Source organism: Thunnus thynnus, chromosome 21, assembly GCF_963924715.1.
Source record: "Thunnus thynnus chromosome 21, fThuThy2.1, whole genome shotgun sequence".
Lineage (NCBI taxonomy): Eukaryota > Metazoa > Chordata > Actinopteri > Scombriformes > Scombridae > Thunnus > Thunnus thynnus.
The window spans coordinates 5,199,321-5,217,950 of record NC_089537.1 but is presented as its reverse complement, the minus strand read 5'-3'; the positions used below and the strand labels follow the sequence as shown (position 1 = coordinate 5,217,950).

General features: G+C 44.5%; 1 protein-coding gene across 1 annotated transcript in view; it reads left to right on the top strand.

Moving 5' to 3' along the window:
* Positions 1-256: 256 nt before the first annotated feature.
* LOC137173684 (cadherin-10-like) overlaps positions 257-18,630 on the top strand; it is a 61,703-nt gene continuing 43,329 nt past the window's right edge. Inside the window, exon 1 of the mRNA XM_067578648.1 lies at positions 257-985. The gene's annotated coding sequence lies outside the window, so the exon portion shown is untranslated. The remainder of the gene's footprint in view (positions 986-18,630) is intronic.

Genomic DNA, 18,630 nt, shown 5'->3' with positions numbered 1-18,630 from the left:
GTAGAAGTGCAGTAATAGCAGATGCATGGTCATAGCTGCAACAGCATGATTATTAATTTATATAATAAGCTCAAAAACTTCATTTTCACTGTCTAAGAGCTAAACTAAGTTTGTTAGTGCCTATCAGATTCAGGAAAGTAAATAAATAAATAAATGTTTAAAAAAAATCACTAGAAAGTGTCTTGAGTGGTGGAGAAAGTATTATTATTAGCAGAGTAACGACAGTATTGTATAGTAGTAACATGGTGGTATCATAAAACACATGCTAATTTGTCCTGGCTTGGCAGCTGCTGGTGCATTTATCCATTTACTTCATGCAGAGCCATCCAAATTGAATTAGCTATTGTAATCATACATGATCTACGTCTTACAAGGTTTTATAGGAAGCAGCGAGTCTAACTGGAGGCTTTTTTTTTTTTTTTACAAAAAAAAATAACCATTTATTGATTGATTTAAACCCACATTCAACCTCTGACTTTGCAACTATTAATCAGGGATTATGCTAATGTAAAGAAAGCGCGTGCACACACACACACACACACACAAAACATTTAGCTCCTATTATTAAACTTGAACATCCCTTATTGGCAGTTGAAATGCAGCCACACCGGAGCTGTAATCCCCCCATTATTCTATCTTCCTTTTGTTTTTGTGTGCGCGTGCGCGCGCGCGCGTGTGAGTGTATGTGTGTGTCTTTTTTTTTTTTCTTTTTTTTTTCCTCCCCTTCCCCTTTTTTTTCCGCCGTGTTCTGCTGGGGACTTGTGAATGGCAGCCAATGGGAGGGTTGAGTCCCCTCAGCCTCTCAGCCTCCTCCCTGACATCCACAGCGAGAAGTGATGCAGCGCGACTGAGACGCGCAGTTGAGGTGGAACAACGGGCAACAAAAAAGCTGCAGTGAACGGATACACTTGGCTCCCGACGTGCGCCTTCACAAGCCTGGAGAGGAGAAAAAAAAATATCCTCTTAGAATAAACTTCACTATAAGGTGAGCGAGGCTTTTTTTTTTTTTTTTTTTGCTTTTACAACTTCTATCCACTGTGGAAAATTGGCACATTTGTGGCACATATTCGCCGCTCGATAAGCGACTAGTTACTTCTTCTGCAGCATTTGTAGCCTATTTTTGAATTGTCCGAGCCGGGTTACTCCGGGTTGCTCACATACTGACCAAAGCGAAATAGTTGTATCGCTTATATAGAGGCTTGATATCCTCTTGTACAGATTCTAATGAAATCGCTAGTGGAATCAAAATCTATATAGTCTGTGCGCAGTAGACTAATTAGTGGAATAACTTCGGGCTTTGAATTTAAAATGAGTTGGAATCGGAAGTTATTTGTATTCGCGTTGACAGCTTATTCGTTCAACTTATAGCCGGGGTCAATCGATGGCCAAGCGGCTTCGTCAACTTTTGTATTCAGTTGAATGTGTGCGTAATTCTCATTCATTTCGCCGATGAACGTCGATGTGGGGAGAGAGAGAGAGAGAGAGAGAGAGAGAGAGACAAGAACGTGTGTGTGTGCCCCTCCTGCTGCACGGAGGTGCACGACGAGTGCTGCCCCGCCGCGCTGAAGTGATGCGAGCAAGGCCTGAGCTTTGAAAGAATATATATAATAATAATAATAAATAAATAAAAGCACATTTGCCGTATTTTGTCACGCATGAAACTTGAAGGCCTTTGCAATGCTTGCTTGAATCTACCTGTGAAGCTGATCCCCCCCCTCCTTCCTCCCCCCTTCTTCTCCCCCTCCCTCCCTCTCTCTTCTTCCACCGATGATCTTGCTGCAGCCAGTGGCAAATCCACGGGATGCGAATCGATGCAGGTGGGACAGCATGCTCTGATAAAGGCGGATGACTGTCTATCTGCGGTTGCCTGCAGTCTCACTGTGATGCTTTTGCTGCCTTTTTTTTGTTGTTGTTGTTGTTGTTATTTGCACTAGCTGTTAGAGATCCGTGGAAAGGCCTTGCTTTTGGGAGAGCACTGCTGGAGTTGACTCAAGTTTTTTTTTTTTTTTTTTTATCAAACATGTCCTCCAGCTTTATTGACAACAAGATGATATCAGTTATGTGCCTGTGAATATTTAATGGGGTTTTTGCTGAATAATACAGGCAGGGTTATAAAAAGAATGACTTCTTTGCTCAGAAGTTGCAGGTATTGACAGAGAGAGGTGTAGTGAGACTAATAGGCGTGTGCAATACTGAAAATTGAATTTAGTGCTTGAGAAAGTTTGACTGTCCTTTCTGTTGCCTTGCAGATTGCGCCATGTAAGTTTTTTTTTTTTTTGCTCTGGCTCAATGTAAGCCTCAGTTAATATGCCAGAAGGCGGCCAAGAAGTTGTTTGGGGGAGTTGTCAAACTACCCGGGGGAATATTCTGCAATAATCACTCCTCTGCACACACACACTTTCTAAATTACAAACAGGGATGTGCGCTTATCTTATCAGGGAAGATTGGGCAAAGATGTCGGCTCTGGAAAAAAAGAACATTTACATTTGTAACAAGAGCAGGGTTAACTTCACCGCCTCTCCTTCTTTCTTTTCTATATTTCAACGACTTCCTGCTTGTTTTTATAAGGTAGAGAGCAGCAGCAGCAGCTTGGTGAAAGGAGATTGTCTGAACCAGAACAGGTTTTTGTGGTCCAGGTTTTTCATATGCTGGTTTGAAGTTCAGAGATGAAAGGGACAGAGTAGAATCTGTGGCTGATCAAAGTCATACAGAAAACACGGCAGGTACTGAATATTTAAAGGCCCTGCAAATAGAGTTGCTCTGCGTGTGTGCATGCGTGTGTGTGTGTGTGGTAACATACAGCGTGGTGTGTATATATATGTGTTTACGGTCCGGACTGTGCGAGCGCTTTTGTATGAAGATGTTAAAAGGAATATTGCAGAACTGATTTGACAGGCAGGGGAATAGACGCATCAGAGCCATCTGCATTTTTTAAACCAGAGCTCAGATTACAAAAGACAGTCCCTCACATTTCATCTTTCTCTTCTCCCCCCCCCCCCAAAAAAAATATCCAAATATCCTCACTCTGCGGGTCATGTGCGGCAGCTTAAGGGATATTCCAAAAAAGCTGGAGAAGCTCTATCTGCCGGCCGGGCCGGCTCCAGCCTGTCCCTGTGAGAGGTGACGTCACAGGATGGTGGGTTTACCCGACGGCCAGACGATGATGACCGGTGACCCAAGTTGATTACATTATTTGTGCTCCAGATGGGCAGCATCATTGTGATGTGTCCTGCTCATAATATTGAACGTTTCTAGTCCTCTCTTCAGCGGCATCTGGAGCTAATAAAATCATGTCCCAGTGGCTGCTGTCTCTGCTAAAGCGTACTCTCCCCCCTATGGGAATGTCTACGGCCTTCTTTCCTTTTCTGTGTGTGTATGTGTGTGTGTGTGTGTAGATACTTGTGGACATTTGTTGAGCCCGCATGTGCAGCGTGTGGCTCTTCCGCGTGTGCTTCGCTTACCAAACATTTGAAGTCAGCGGCTTCGGAGAGAGCACCTCCGGGCATTGTAGTTCACTAGACGCACCTTGATTGTTTGACTGCATTAGTCACGGTCTGTATGATGTGATAATAAATCATGACGTTGTTTGTACAGCGTGTGCTCCGGGATTCCTCCTAAGATTTTCTTGTGCCAAATATTTATCTGGGAGTTGCTGCTTTCAGTGCCAACCCAACTGGGTTTTTTTTTTCCTTTTCTTTTCTTTTCTATCTCCAAAACAATGCCCCCTGGTGTACAGGACAGACTCGTTTAGCTGTTTCACCAAGGAATGAGCAGATTTGACTTTTCTCCCCCAACACCATGACGCTGTTGTCTTTTATTTCTTGAGGCTTGTTTTGACTGTTGGAGCTCCTGCAGGCAGACTGGCAACTGCTCCTCACTGTTGAGACAGATTGCCTTCAGGGACACCTATTTACGGAGCAGTCAGAATCGTAATTGCACAACAAAAAAAAAAAAATCCCAAAATAAGCCACGACGTATTTTCTCGCCCGCCGACGCTCTGACGTCTGTTTGGAGTTAAATCTATCGGCGGGGGCTGGCGTCACCTTCCCTCTGAAGGTCAACCAGAGTTCTAGATTGAATTTGCTATGACTAAAACAAAAAAAGACGTTCGAATTAGACAAGATACAGTTAAGCCAAAAGGCTGTTTCTCGACAGGTTTCGCCAAAAGGGATTTTAAAGCTGGACGGTGGCCAGGAGAGTAGAACGGTATACTGTAGAGTCTGCCTAAATCCTCCCCCAAAAAAAGGGCCTATTTTACTCTGTGTGTGCTGAGAAGATAAATACACATGGATCAGACAGTTTACACCTCACTTAACAATGGGTAATTATCTCTCCCTGCTTTGTGCAGGAGAACACCAATTACACAGAAATATACTCATAAATCTATTTTCAAAAGCGGTTAGACGGAGATATGGTGTGTGTGTGTGTGTGCGGCATGTGTGTGTACAGTGCTGGATAAAGCTGATAGTATACAGTGCATGGCTTAAGAACTGGTGATAAGAGAAGAGTCCAGCTTTATACAGTATGGCACACTAGGACGGATGTGACTATGAAATCACTTAGATTCATGTCTTTGGGGTGGGAGACAGAGTAAATTGCTGCCAATGTTGAATAATGCAGTCTGCCAACAGCTTTTTTTTTTTTTTTTTTTTTCTCCCTCTTCCCTCTTCTCAAACTGTGGCTTGGCTCCACAGCTTTTCTAATTATGAAGTGGCTGAGAGATAGCTTCACAACTCCGATACTGTGGTGGTGTCGAGCGGAAGCTGGCTGAATAGCAATCTAACTGAATTACCAACAAAGCCTGACAGACTCGCGGAGTTTAGTGAACATATTTGCAAAAGTAACATACCCACCTACCTATTCAGTCACGAAATGCAGACGCATAGACACGGATGCACAGACGCAGAGCGACACACATTTTGAAGTAGGCACACTCAAGTACACACACACACACACACACAGAGGCAGGCACAAATGCAAGCAAACAAACACAGTACAAAGAAGGAAGGTGTAGAGTTCTCCGCACGCTTCTCAGCACAATTTAACAAGATATATTAGTCACCCAGGAGGCAGCAGAAAGCCAGGCATCCACAGTGTGCAGCAGACTGCAGTCTGACAGTGGGAGATAGTGATTTACAACAAAGCCCTGTAGACCATGGCACAATTTCAGAGTTGCGGAAATGACACTGGTAAAGCAGGGGCATGAAAGTCTATCCACCAGCCACGTCTCATTTCTTACACCATTTGCCCCGGGAAGGGGAGGGTGTAGAAGGAAGGGGCAGATGACAAATCCAGTATTGTAGCTACCACACAATGCCGAGTTTAGCCTGGGAGTTGAATTCTTTTTTTTTTTTGGGTGTCATCTAAAATATGAGCAAAAAAACTAGAAGGAAGCCACCTTCAAGGACGGCAAACATTCCTCCTTTCTTAAATTCGAGGTGAAATCGATTTCTTGACCCTGCGAGCGTAGCGTTAGGCTTTGGATTGGATTTGGAATTAAATCTCTATATCCAATATGTGTGGGGAGAAAACAATAATCATCTAATAGTGAAAATCACAGATCCAGATCACTATCAAAATCTAATCAACTGTTCCGTAGCTTGAGGACAATCTCTCCGCCAAATTTCATGGAAATTTGTTCATGAGTTTTTCAGACACCCTGCCGGCGCACAGATTAACTAACAGGGGTGAAAATGTAACTTCCTTGGCAGAGGTACAAATGTACCCACTGATTTAAGTTTCCCAATTAAGAAAGTCATTCATCAAAAATTAGATCTTGTCAAAATTACATCTTGAGAGCATCTCGCCTTCGTAGTTTTTTATAGGGAGGTGTCAAACTTTAACCCGTTCAGATCCCATGACCGTTCCAATGATGATGTCATCTGACTCCACCTACATGCACAGACTTATTTGATTGGATGTAAGGGTTGGCCATATGGCGATATTGGCGATAAAATATCATATCACGATTTTTTAGCTTATCATGATTCTTTTTCATGTTGGTTTTTCAGACTGTTTTTCAAGTTACTGAACAGAACTCAAGATACAAGATTAGGCTAACAGGTAGTAGTCGGTGTTACACGGTGTTAGGGTATACACCCATTACATTACATTACATACAAAACTGTGGTTTTGCTTTTTATAGAAATAAAACCCATTTAGTTCATTTTTGCGTATCAGTGCCCATGTTCATCAAATAAAAAAACTCTAATTTGTAAAGTTTTAAGCGTGTTATCAGTACTTACTCAGGCAGCGGACGCTACAGTTATAAACCGAAAGAGTCGCAGCACAGAGTAGCAGAGTGAGACGTCTGTCCTCCCGCCTTCTCTCTGCTGTAAACACACAGAGCTGTTAGCGAGCAGCTGCACTCATGTCTCCCCGGGTTTCGGTGTTTGTTTTCAGCAGAAACTCTTCCATTCTCTGCCTGCTCAGCCTGCTCTCAGCGTGTCTCTCTCCGGATAGCAGGCGGGTCACTCCGGTTCTGGGTTCAAGCGGTGGTCATCGTCTGGCTCGTCCCCGTGTCTATGTGCACCACAGCCCGGCTGTACACGACGCGCTGGGAGCAGCCTGAAGCCAGCTGTCACTAACTCTGAAGTTAGGGATTTAAACTAAAAATCTAATGTTAAAGATCAAAGTAAGCGCTCTACAGATATTGAACGTCATCAAGAAATATCTCATCTTATGAAATGTCTGGTGTTACCGTAACACTGGTGTTGTCACAAGTTTATTAATAGGTGGGGACATACATACATATACATGTATATAATGCATCCTATTGATTATTTACAATCCAATGAACTGAACAAACCACTCTGGACTGACCCCTTATTATTTTGTCAATATATATTTTTTAAAATAATACAAAATAAATATTCAATGTGTTTTAAAGCATTGATATGAGTTAACTATTCATGAAAAATTTTGTTGTTGAAAAAAGGTCTCTTATTGTCATTTTTACTACTGGTTTACTGGTTTCTCATGCTAACATTGTCCGTCCATTGGAATGGACAGAAAAAATGACACATGATAAAGCATTTTAATCCATTTTTATTGATTGCCAATGATTGATGAGTGCATTTAGAGTAGAAATCCACCATTAAAGTATTTTTTGGTGTTTGGAACATAATGGGGTTCTGAACAGGTTAAGATATCTGTATTCTAACTAGTATAAAAAGAAACTTTAAAAAATTATGGAATTTAATTAAACTTATATGACAAAATATGCTATAAAAATTTGTCTTGTGACTTTCTTCCTCCAACCCTAAAAAAATTAAATATTGTTATTTTATAAAAAAAGATATTTAAATGTTCCTAATCTCGTCATCTGCTACTCTGGTGCTCTACATTGTCCTACAGGAAAGAAAAAAAAAAACAACCCCACCTGGAGGTAATGCCTTGTATGATGTGTGTGTTTCAGCCCTGCCTTGAGGTAGTTGGTGCAGGAGGAAGAATGTGAGTGAGTGCAGCAGACAGATCATGTCCGCAGGTCCTGCCTTTCCCCTCTAGTTGGATTCCTGTCTGTGCAAAGCCCAGAGGCTTAACTCTGGCTGCAGTAAGTGGACGGAGGAACGCTAAACACTGTCTGGGGGAAGGCTGCTCAACATGACAGCCAGTTAATAAGTCTATGGAAGACGAGCAAGTGCATGAAGGAGTGGAGGAGGTGGGGTGGACGGGGGTCAACATTGTCTGTCTGACTTTTGAGACTTTTGTGAAAGCAGAGGGATAGGAAAGAGGAGGATTGGTCGTGAAGGGGTGGAGGGGGGGGGGGGATAATATTGACTGTCTGAAGACGAGAGGGTAATAGGAGATCAGAGAGTCCAGCCACAGGACAAGGAGCATTAGCGCCTGACTGGAGTACAATGAAGACAGTGAAAGAAAAGGGGGTCGGCTGGTGGATAAAAGAAGGGAAGATTTTAAAAGAGTGTTATGCTTGTTCCAAGTAGAGAGAGAGGTATGGCGAGAGAAGATGATAATGATGCTTACTTTACTCCTGCAAGGCAGCCGCAGTGAGAGCTGTCAGCTTCAGGCAACACTGGCTGGTGGAACGCAGTTGGGATGCCACTTGGTATGTTAACCCCCCAGTCACTGCTGACAGTATGTGATAGATTGTGGGTGTGTAATTACACATGTGTGTATGTGTTTGTTTGGGGACGGTGGAGGTGAGGCTGTTTGTGGGGCCCTTTTGTGCGTGCATGTGCATATTGAGGTGTGTGACTTTTAGTGTGTCAATTTTTCTTGGCAGCACTGAAAGCAGAGTGATGTGATTTTCCTCTCTAACAGCCTCCAGGAGTAATGATCCAGGTTATTGCAGATGACGTGTAACACCTCAACATTGCGGGCTATGCTACTGCAAAAAACCCTGTCCCTCATAGGTGAGGCTTCAGGGGGGGGAGACTGTTGTCTTGGTGGCAGCGCTGTGTGCACAATTCCTCCGTCTCCCAAATCTGTCACCTTCAGATGGGCCCCTCCTTCTGAGGATAATGGTCTCCTGTCTATGTTGTGAATGATATCTGGACTCCATTGTGCGCCTGTTTTCCTCCGCTGCGCTATTGTCCTGCAGAATGCCTTTGTGAGTTTTTTCTTTTCATTTTTTTTTTTTTTTTTCCGCAGAGGTACAATGTGCAAGCTGTATTCTGAGGTTCTGTAAATGAACAGGCAAACACATCAGCAAAGGTCCTATTTACTTTCAATCCCCGGAGTGAAAACGAGAGGTTTCTGCCATTGTTCTGCTACCTCTCAAAACATTAGGATGGTTCATTGTGAACGAGAGAAATAGAAAGACCTCCATACAAACTACCTGCCGAATCAAAGCGCACGTACCGTTCCGGGGCCGTATATTCCTCTGGGAAGGACGCAATACAAGCTTTCTGCAGCACCATGGGACATGCAGTAATAACAGCGCGCTACTGTATTGGGCTGAATAATACCCAGGGCATCTTTCAGACAGGAGGGGAAACCTGTCCCCTTTGAGAAAAGGTCATTCTTTGAGACCTCCAACAGCTGAACACTGTGCTTTGACATGAATAACTGACAAATGGATGTGTACGGGTCTCAAAGGCCTCGAACTACTGTTTGACGCCGCCGTCCGTCAAAGAAAAATGGGACAGGACCTGCCAGCGGACCTTCAAGTTGGCGGAGAAGGCGGCCTCAGCGTCCACCCCTGTGCTAGAGGAGCTGCAAGCACTCTGCAATAATTGAGTTTGATCTAATGAAGGCAATGCCAAACTTGCGTTATTGTTTGCCTGAGGACAATGTAAGAGAGTTGAATTTGTTGTTCAGAAAGATGCCGGGGGAATTTCTTTGAAATGGAAAAATTGCATTAAACATTCCATTTGTATTAATTATATTGTGCCTCTCATTAACATTGGCCCTCTTAGCAGCAGCAGCAGAGCTGCCGGTGGTATTGAGCTTAAAGCAGCACTCTAAGCAATAATATTAGAGGCAACCATCCATGCCTGAGGCACACTGAAACTGCCTGTGATGTCACTGAATGAATGAATATAGCTTTATTCTGAAGCATTGTGTCTAGACCTTTGGTCCTACGAGACATCAGTCACTCAAGTTACTCACCACTAGATTCAATTAATCATAGCCTTAATTCAATCCGATGGTCGGGCCTCCCAGCTGTAAGCCTCTAAGTGGGTTTTAAGAGAGCTGGAGTCTGCTGGTGTATGGTCCTCCATGCAGGAGCTGAAAGGACTGACTGTCTGGCAGGGATTTAGTGACACTCCAGAGGTCAAGGGTTAGACTCACAGAGGCAGGTGGAGTGGTTACTTAGGGTTCTGACATACGCAAATGTGCAGACACAAATATGTAAGCACGCACTCGTGCATTTGAGCAAAAAAACGGATCTGTACATTCAGCTACCCACTCATCAGCCTCCCACACAAACACAAGAAAGCAAGTGGATGTATGTGTGTGTGTATGCGTGGACACACACACACACACACACACACACACACACACACAGAGAATACAATGTCAGGACTCGACCTACAGTAGCAGAAGCAGACACTTGTGAAATGCAGTGTGGATCTCAGTCTCATAAATAATGGACGTTGGTGAAGCATCTGTCAACTTTTCTGTCAACCCTGTTCCAGATGGGAGTCAGACAGGCCAGGCCGGAGCAGCGTGTTACATACACATAACAAACCTCCATCCAGTGTGTCTCATGCACCCGCGCCCTGTTTATATCAGCGCACTGACACACGAGCTCACCTACATGCCTCATCCTATCTGCTGATTTATTAGGTCTTGCACCTGGCTTCCTCAACTATTTCTTCTTAGACCTGCTAGCCACACACATACACACACACACACACATGGACCCAAATTCAATCATTGCAAGAAAAAAAGAGCAAGTCCTCCTCTTGGTTCAATAAATAAAAGTACAAAAATACATTCTGTCCTCTATCTAAATACACCCATGTTCCCCCCAACAGCTTGTAGAGTAAACGCATCAGTAGCACCTCCTCAGTTTGTGGTAGGGGAGGCAGTAAACACACACCTCCAGTGCCCTACGTGTTTGTTGACTTAAACATGGCATTGCTCACTTTAACGTTAAACACTCTCTGTGAGTTCCTTCCCCGACATAACCGCAGAGCTTTGAGCTCAGTAACCCATACTTCTTTGGCATAGAGCTCAGAGAAATCTGAACTAGATGCCAAGCTCCGGGTTTGTGCGCTGGACCAAATTTCGTCAGTGGCTTGGTTTTTCTGTCTTGCTTCCCCCCCTCACCTCCCTCCACCCCCCCCCCATCCCTTGGCAGCTGGGTGGTAGGATGAGTGGGTTGGGTGCTGCCGGGTGGCGGTTACTGTACGGTTGCTTTATGGACTAAAGCACTGTCTTCCCGGCCTTGTCGTAATAGAGGATTCAGCTCATAAAGCAGCATCATGATTTGCAATAAGCAGAGTTAGGGGAGAGTAATGAAGGTGTAAATCAACTGAGCCATTCTTTTTTTTCTTCTTCTTCTTCTTCTTTTAATCTGACGTTGGCAGTCTCTCCCTCTCTCTCCTTTTCTGTTCTGTCCCTGCTCCCTCCTCCACCTCCTCCTCCTCTCCTTCTTCCCCTCTTTTCTCTTTCCCTTTGCAGTAATGGAAAGCCTGGCACTCTGTAATAAAGCAGAGTGAGCAGCAGTATTAGTAAACAGTCTCTGCAATCATTCAGCCAAGTCCAACTCCTTTATTTTGTGTGTGTGTGTGTGTGTGTGTGTGTGTGTGTGTGTGTGTGCAAGGTATTTCATACCCCCGGTATGGTGTTAGGGTTGTGGGCGTGGGGGCTAATGAATGAGGATGGAATGAGGAGTATTTAATTCCAGTCTGGGAGACGGAGAGGCAGGGACTATTTGTCGGGCCTCTTCATAAGAACGCCTTTGTTTTCATTTTTTCACAGAGGTTCTGAACAAAAAAGCCTTCTTTTTTTTTTTTTTCAATGGGCAGCGTTGGGAATGTAGATGCAAATTTGCTGCATACAAGCTTTGCAAAGAGGAACAGGACCACACAGCTATCAGCAGGGCACCAGGGGTCTGCCTCACATCGCTGCCCTTTTTCCTAAATAAAGACGTCATCAGAATTTTGAAATGGGAGTAGCGAGTTGGATTGGAAGCAATCATCAAAAGAGAGGCTCCAATACTCCTGAGTTAAAATGCCTGGCCGGGAATCATGTTAAAATTTCCATTCCTCGCTCCAAATCGATCGTATGGGTCCCTGCTCTCCAATATCCATGGTCACCTTTGCTATAAAGTAGGGTATTACTTCTTTAATGCAGTGGGGTTTCATTCTGTGACCAGTGAGGAGAGGAAGGAAAAGAAATGTATCTGGTGACCTCAAACACAAAGAAATGATGGCTGAGGATAATGAAAGAAAGTGGCCTGAATTTTCAATACATATATATATATATATCGGTTTGCCAGTTCATGAGCAAGATTAGTTGCTTGAAGTCCGCCCATGACATTGGGTTGAATTATTTTCCTCGTCTGCCTGTTTAACTCCAGGTAGCCTCAGTGGACACGTTAATGCAGTATTGATTGTTTATCTGTAATAACACCATGCTGCTGCCGCGCTGGTGACAACAGGGAGGAGGGAGGAGGCAGGAGAGGGTTCAGGGGGAGAGAGGGGAGGGTGCCGCGGGTGGTAAGGTGGTGATAGATAACGCGCTATACCCTCTTTTTGACTGGTGGCTGGCGATTGTGAATATCGGGGTAAAAAAAAAAACGAGGTGGCTGAACATATCCTATCTGGCAATAGTCCAGGTGTGAAATGGGAAATAGAAACTGAGGTGAAAACGTCAGTGCAATGTGGCCTCTGCTCGATAAGGCTGTCTCCTGTCTCCGAATAATTCAATCGCCCGCCCCGACCCGTTCTGGTAACTTCCCGATGCCAGCGCCGGCGTCCACCTACTCTCCCTCTGCCCCTGGGCCCGGAGCCCATATGGCCAGCTACAGTGTCTCTCCGTGACCTATGGCCGGGCCTGTTGTTCAGCCAACCCCCCCGAGGAGCTTGGTAATTACAAATAAGCTGGAAGTCACACCAGCCACCAGAAAAGGTGAGTGTGATTAAAGATGTGTGTACAGCAAAGTTCAAGGGGTGCTCCACCGGCGTGCCAGCATATTGAATCGTGTGTCCAGGCGGTGCTCCGGGAATCAAATGCTAACTCGGATCAATCAAGCGTCTTTGTTCATTAGAGTCGTCCTGTTCCCAGGAGTGGCAATAAAAAAAGAAACCCATCGCGGCGCTCATTTCAATGATGAGGCCACTGTCCCTCAGGAATAACTAGCCGAGGTAAATAAACATGAGTCACAGTTAAGGTCAGAGGAGATCAAGTCCGTCTGTTGTTCAAGCTCAGAGGAGGCTTGAATCCCCTTTTTGATGTGATTGGCTGAACCGAACCCTTATTTTAGCAGCGATACTGTAAAAAATCTATTCAAAGAAACATACCAAGACAAATGAAAAGCCAGCAAATATCCCCCCTTTTCATTTCTGGAGGAGTGCTGCAAAGAAAATATGTATTTATACAGAGCATTTGAATTCAGATGTCACCACAAATTGTGTGCCTTATTCTTGAATGGTATTCACACAATTCGCATTATTTTTGTTTTGTTTTTTATCCCGAGCCCGGGCTGATATCCCCGGCAGAAGTCCTGCCTGTGACAAATGGCTTTCTTAACACCCGAATGCCTCAGTAGTTTTAGTCGGGTGCAGTGTGAGAGAATTTTGTCCAATTTAAGAACAGTCAAAAACAAGCCAGAGTATCGGCGCGCATCTCTAGCTTACGAGTGCGTGTGAAGCCTCCGCTATTAATAATGTAAAAACAAGGAGCTCCTAACTGTCGCTGTGTTATTTTATGGTGGGCTTCTAGGAAAGGTCATTACTCTTAGTCGAGAGGGGGGGGGGGAACACATTTCCTCTGTGCGGCTTTTTATTAGGGCCATATTTTAGGTGTGTGATGTCTTTGTTTTAGCTCCATGTATTATTTAGTGTTGTGTGACAATTGTGTTTGTAGCCATCTTGCTGCTGACCCGCTGTTACAGTCGATATACGCCTGGATGGAAATGTGCTTCCACGTCGTTCCCTCTCATGTAATTGTCACAACGGGGAGGCTGAGACAAACGTGGGAACACAGCTCCTTCACTGATTTTCAATTCACTGCGCCAAGTTTGACCTTTGTGTAGTCCAATCAATGCATCTGCTCCCAGAGACGCACTATTCATTTAAAAGCAACGACTGCCGCATGATCTAATATAATGGTAGGGCGATATTATTAAGCGGTAAACAACATTATTGATATATAAATAACAGCTTTTAATTACCAGATTTATTATGAGTATTATTCCTACATTGATGCAGCTCTGGCCTTTTGGCTCCAGACTGTGCGAGGCTAAACGTACAGAAAAAACAGACTCTTGTGCTCGACTGCACATGGCACAAACAAACACTCGGGAGGGCAAACACTGATTTGCATAGAGACGGAGGCTCCCATAACCACCAGTGTATTACCACAAAGGCCACAGTGGGGAAAGCAGGAAGCCAGCAGACCCCTCCATTGAGCCTCCTCCATCCTCCCCTCTTCCCCCCCCCACCCCACCACTTCTGCCATTGTCAGTCCCTCAGAAAGAGAGCTGCTGTGTCAGACCACAAGGCTGCTGGTGACAAAACATGTGCTCTGGTGAACACACAGGAAAAAGCAAACAACCGAGCACGTCTCACCCGCTAACGTGTCACCGGATGAAGGCCATTAAGCTATTATTCCTTTGCTCTTTATGTGCGAGGATGTCTCGTGCCCATTTGTTCTGCCGCGGAGCAAGGATGACCACATCTGTTTGCCACCAGGGTACTAGGCGTTATTAATCTTCGCGAGAGGACATTTAGCGAAATCAAACCTCCATTTATTAGCCCCTAGCGCAGGATTGGAGAACTGGCGAGGGGAGATAATGACTTTAAGCTCCCATTTAGTCAATTAATTCGGAGAAGTGGAATCAGAAACTGTTCACTAAAAAGTGAGAGTGTCTGTTGTTTATGATGGCACAGTTCAAAACCATATTTCAGGGCTGAAAGTCACTATTTGGCACTAGAGCTGGGACAAAACGACGCTGCCCTAATACACTAAGTAAATCCGTAGTGAATTCAGAGAGGATTCTCTCTTCAACCTCCCAGTTGCTTGATGGTAAACACAGCCAGAAACACTGGTGCAAGTTCATAGACAAAAAAACCCATCTTTGTTTTTGTCAAAGTGACAACAGGGAGAAAAGAAAAGGCAGCAAGCTGAGAGACAGAGCAGTGTGTGGAGAGCTGGCAACCCGCAATTTAGTCCAGACTGTGGAGACATAAAATCAAGTACACTAGAGGAAGGGTTACTTCAGGAGCCCTCTGTGGGTTCTAAACTGGGCCACTCCGACGACGGTTGTGAGAGCTTCGGACTGAGTGATGCGAGCTCTGCTGAATGATGGCATGGTGGAAAGAACTAGAAAACAGGGAAAATAAGGGGGGGGCTCTCATTGACTTGGCCCAGATTGTATGATTTATATGGGTTATTTGGTATGCATTTGGGCAGCGAGGCAAGGTAATGTGTTTGCAGTGAGCTCTGGAGTGGCGCATCGAGATGAATGCTGTGGGCACACCGCTGCGTCTGACAGGGATAGTATGAGCTAATTTGTTTGGATTACTGTCATTCAGTCAAAAGCACATTCATGTATGATCAGGAAAGTTTTTCATACCAAAGCACCCATGTGTCCTTTTTTTTTGTGAAGAAAGAGCTGTCACCTAAAATTTATATCACAATGTTCCTGAAATAAAGGGCCTGTGATATGTTAGTAATTTGTGGATAAACATCCAGAAACAGCCTGATGATATTGGTAAATTGGTATCACATCTTGGAAGGAAACTTAATGTGCTATTTAGAAGCAGAAAGGGGACTTAGAGAACCGTTAACTAAATCTTTGCGGTATTCCAGCGTTGCAGGTTGAATCCTAATATCGACTAGAGGACTCTGGTGTTTTGCTCTACAGTGTCTGACATTCAGTCAGGAATTCCAGTTCATCTCTGCATTCCAATTTGACCGGGGGATTTTCAGCTGTTTATTCGCCAACATTTTATGATGATGATTTTGCCCTCCTCAATCCGTAGATTTTTTTTTTTTATATATATATATATTTTCTTTTGTGGTAATATCCTCCATCTGTCTGAAATCTCCTTTTAGTGATCAATTTCCTCGCCTTAATCTGTGAGGCGTGTGCATCTGTATGTCAGATTGGAGTGGGGGGGGGGGGGGGGGGGGGGGGGGGGGTGAAGTTATTTTCAAGACAATGCGGCACTGTGTCTAGACGGTGTTTCTCAGCTAAACAAAAGATCAATATATATTGACAGGATTCTGGGGGAATTTTTTTTTTTTTTTTTCCTTGTTTGGTCGCATCTGTATCCACGTTGCTGCAAGGACAAGGGACACACGAGGCTTGTTTTTCCACATTTTAGGGAGCAAAAGTTCATCCAGCTACCCAGTTTTTGATCTTTTGCCATTGGGAAATCTGTTGTGAACCAGTAACCCACATGGGCGATAAGACAAATGGAGAACCCTAGATTTGGGTCGAGTTTGGTTTCCCAAATTTAGCTGTAAAATTTCACCAGCGAGCAGCATAACATGGGTTGTGAATGACACCTTGTCTGAGTCTGAGTCCTCTTAACAAACCGAGTCCGAGACGAAGCCAGGAGGGAGGGTGGAAGGGGCGAGCGAGGAGGCCAGAGACAGAAAAGATGGTGGAACAACCTGCTGCTGACACCTCCACACATTAACAGCCTTTAAGGGCCTCCTCTGTGGATTGTAACATGACCATGTTACCTGTGGCACCAGTGCCCAACCTTCCTCCCTCCCCCCCCCCCCTCCTTCCCTCATCCCTTCTCCTCTCCCTTGCTCACCCCCCTTGGCTGACATTCTCCTCTCTCACTTTTAATTGCACCCCCGGGGCTCTTTCTGGGTTGCTGTGGAAGTCTTCGGCTCAACGGGCGCGATAGGGTGCTTTGCCGTGTCGCTCATATCTCTCGTTAGGGGGAGAAAAAAAAACAGGAAGAGAAGAGGTGGGAGAGGTAGAAGAAGGTAAGGAGGAGAGAAGAAGAGAGGAGATGAGAAAGCCTACTCTGAGAGGTCACTCCCAAGTCTAGATTAGGCTAAAATGCCACCCAGGCCCATTGTGTTCAACAGCACATGTGCACTGGGAAGGCCATTAGCTGGCCAGATCCAATATTTATTGACAAATGCATTTGTGTAACTTGCTGTGTCCCTGTCTCTATCCTCATGGTCCTGCATTTGATAAAAACCAATAGATACATTTAATAGCTAATTGTTGTGATTCAAAATGTTATCCCAGGCAATTCTTTGAGCGTAGAATCACGGGGCATTCGAAAATTGGCAGCAGACACATTAATCTTTCTTAACCAGCACCCAAACACAATGCACCAAGTCTTATTGCTCTATGGCAACTCCGCACAATCTGTGACAGGCAATTTAAAGCAATTTACTTTTTTCATTTTTTCATCAAGCATTTTTTTTTTTAATGCAATTAAATGGCACATGATATGAAGCGAAGACGGGGCAGGCGAGAGAGCGAGACAAAGAGGGAGTGAGTGTGTGTAAGGAGGGAGAAAAATAAAGGCAGCCTTGTGCTTGTTGTAAACACTGCCTCTTAACTGAGAGAATATAATTATGGTGTCATGTTCTATTACACACCTTCATTATGACGACGGTGCTCCCTGAGAAAGCGAACAGGGAAAGACGAGACCTGTGGCTCTTTTTCAAAAATCACCTACAGCGACGGGCGTTCGAGGAAGACGGCTGTGAACACTCACTCTCGCTTTCTCTGCCGTGGATGTACAGTGGCGCTCCGGTTTCTATTTATTTGAAGGGAAATTCCGGTTTATTGCAACTGTGGTTCATTTTCATTGGATGTAATAACATGCTACTCATAAATTTAATCGCTGAGATCTGAAAACAAAGTCTGATGGAGTGTGAAGCAGAAGGTTTAGATTATCAGGCTAATTTGCTTCTTTATTTGGAGGTAAAACCAAAAGTTTGCATCCCTGAAATGTCAGGAATAAAGCACAGTAGGTCAAAAATGAACCAGGACTTCAGTCTGTTAACTGTGATCGATGTTTCCAACAAGCAATTTGAGTAGTAATTGTACTGTTCTTTTACATTTTCCCTTCCAGATAAGTGTGGCTAACCTAGTTATTCATTTAAAACCTGTCTAACTGTCTTGTTCTTAGCAATGTCTCGCTTGAAATACGCTTGGTGACTCCAAGTCCAAAGCTACGAGTATAAGATCCAAGATTTTATAAACCAGAATTATCCTTTTAAGTCTCCCTCCGTCTGTCTCTCAGTTTCACTCTCACACAGTGCAAATGTAAAGAGGCAGGCATTTTTGTCATAGCCACTGGGCTACATGTGGCACCATAGCATTCTTAACCGGCTGTGACATTTTTTGACGTAGCAAAAATAAAGCTTTAGCTGACTTATTCCTGGTCGTGGTCCCTTGTCAAGAGAATTATCAGAGCAGGGAGCTGTACAATATGGCTTCCAGGGTATGACAAATGTGGTCAAGGGGCGAGCGGTCCTTAGGGACGGCGGAGCCTTCCATACACTGAAAGCATTAGCTTTCCACAGTGACATTATGAAGAAATCCATTGAAAAGGCCGGCTTCCCAGTGCTGGGGGACTCAAGGTAGAAAGCTTCATGAGTCTACCCCAGAGACCGACTGGTATTTCCAACCACGCTGAAGCCTACAGCAAATCAATAGCTCAGAGTCCCACATGCTCCTCACCAGCGTCAATTAAGTAAATTCATAAAATCGAGTGCGCTGGGAGTTGGGGGAGGGAAATAAAAGAGGAAATATTAGAGATAGGGGGAGAGGGAGCAGGGGAAAATCATACAGTCATCTAGTAAATTTGGATAGGAAACAGAGCATCTGCCATGAGAGTTGCGGCTTAGAGGGAGTAGAGAGTGTTGGAGACTTTTTTCCTCTACGGGCGTTATTAAGAAGCCTGACAGTCCATCTCACTTTCACCTGCCTCCATCAGCAAACGCACCGTTGACCCGGGAGTCTTTCACCCCCTCCTTCCCCTGTGCTGAGCCAGGCAGAGGACACAT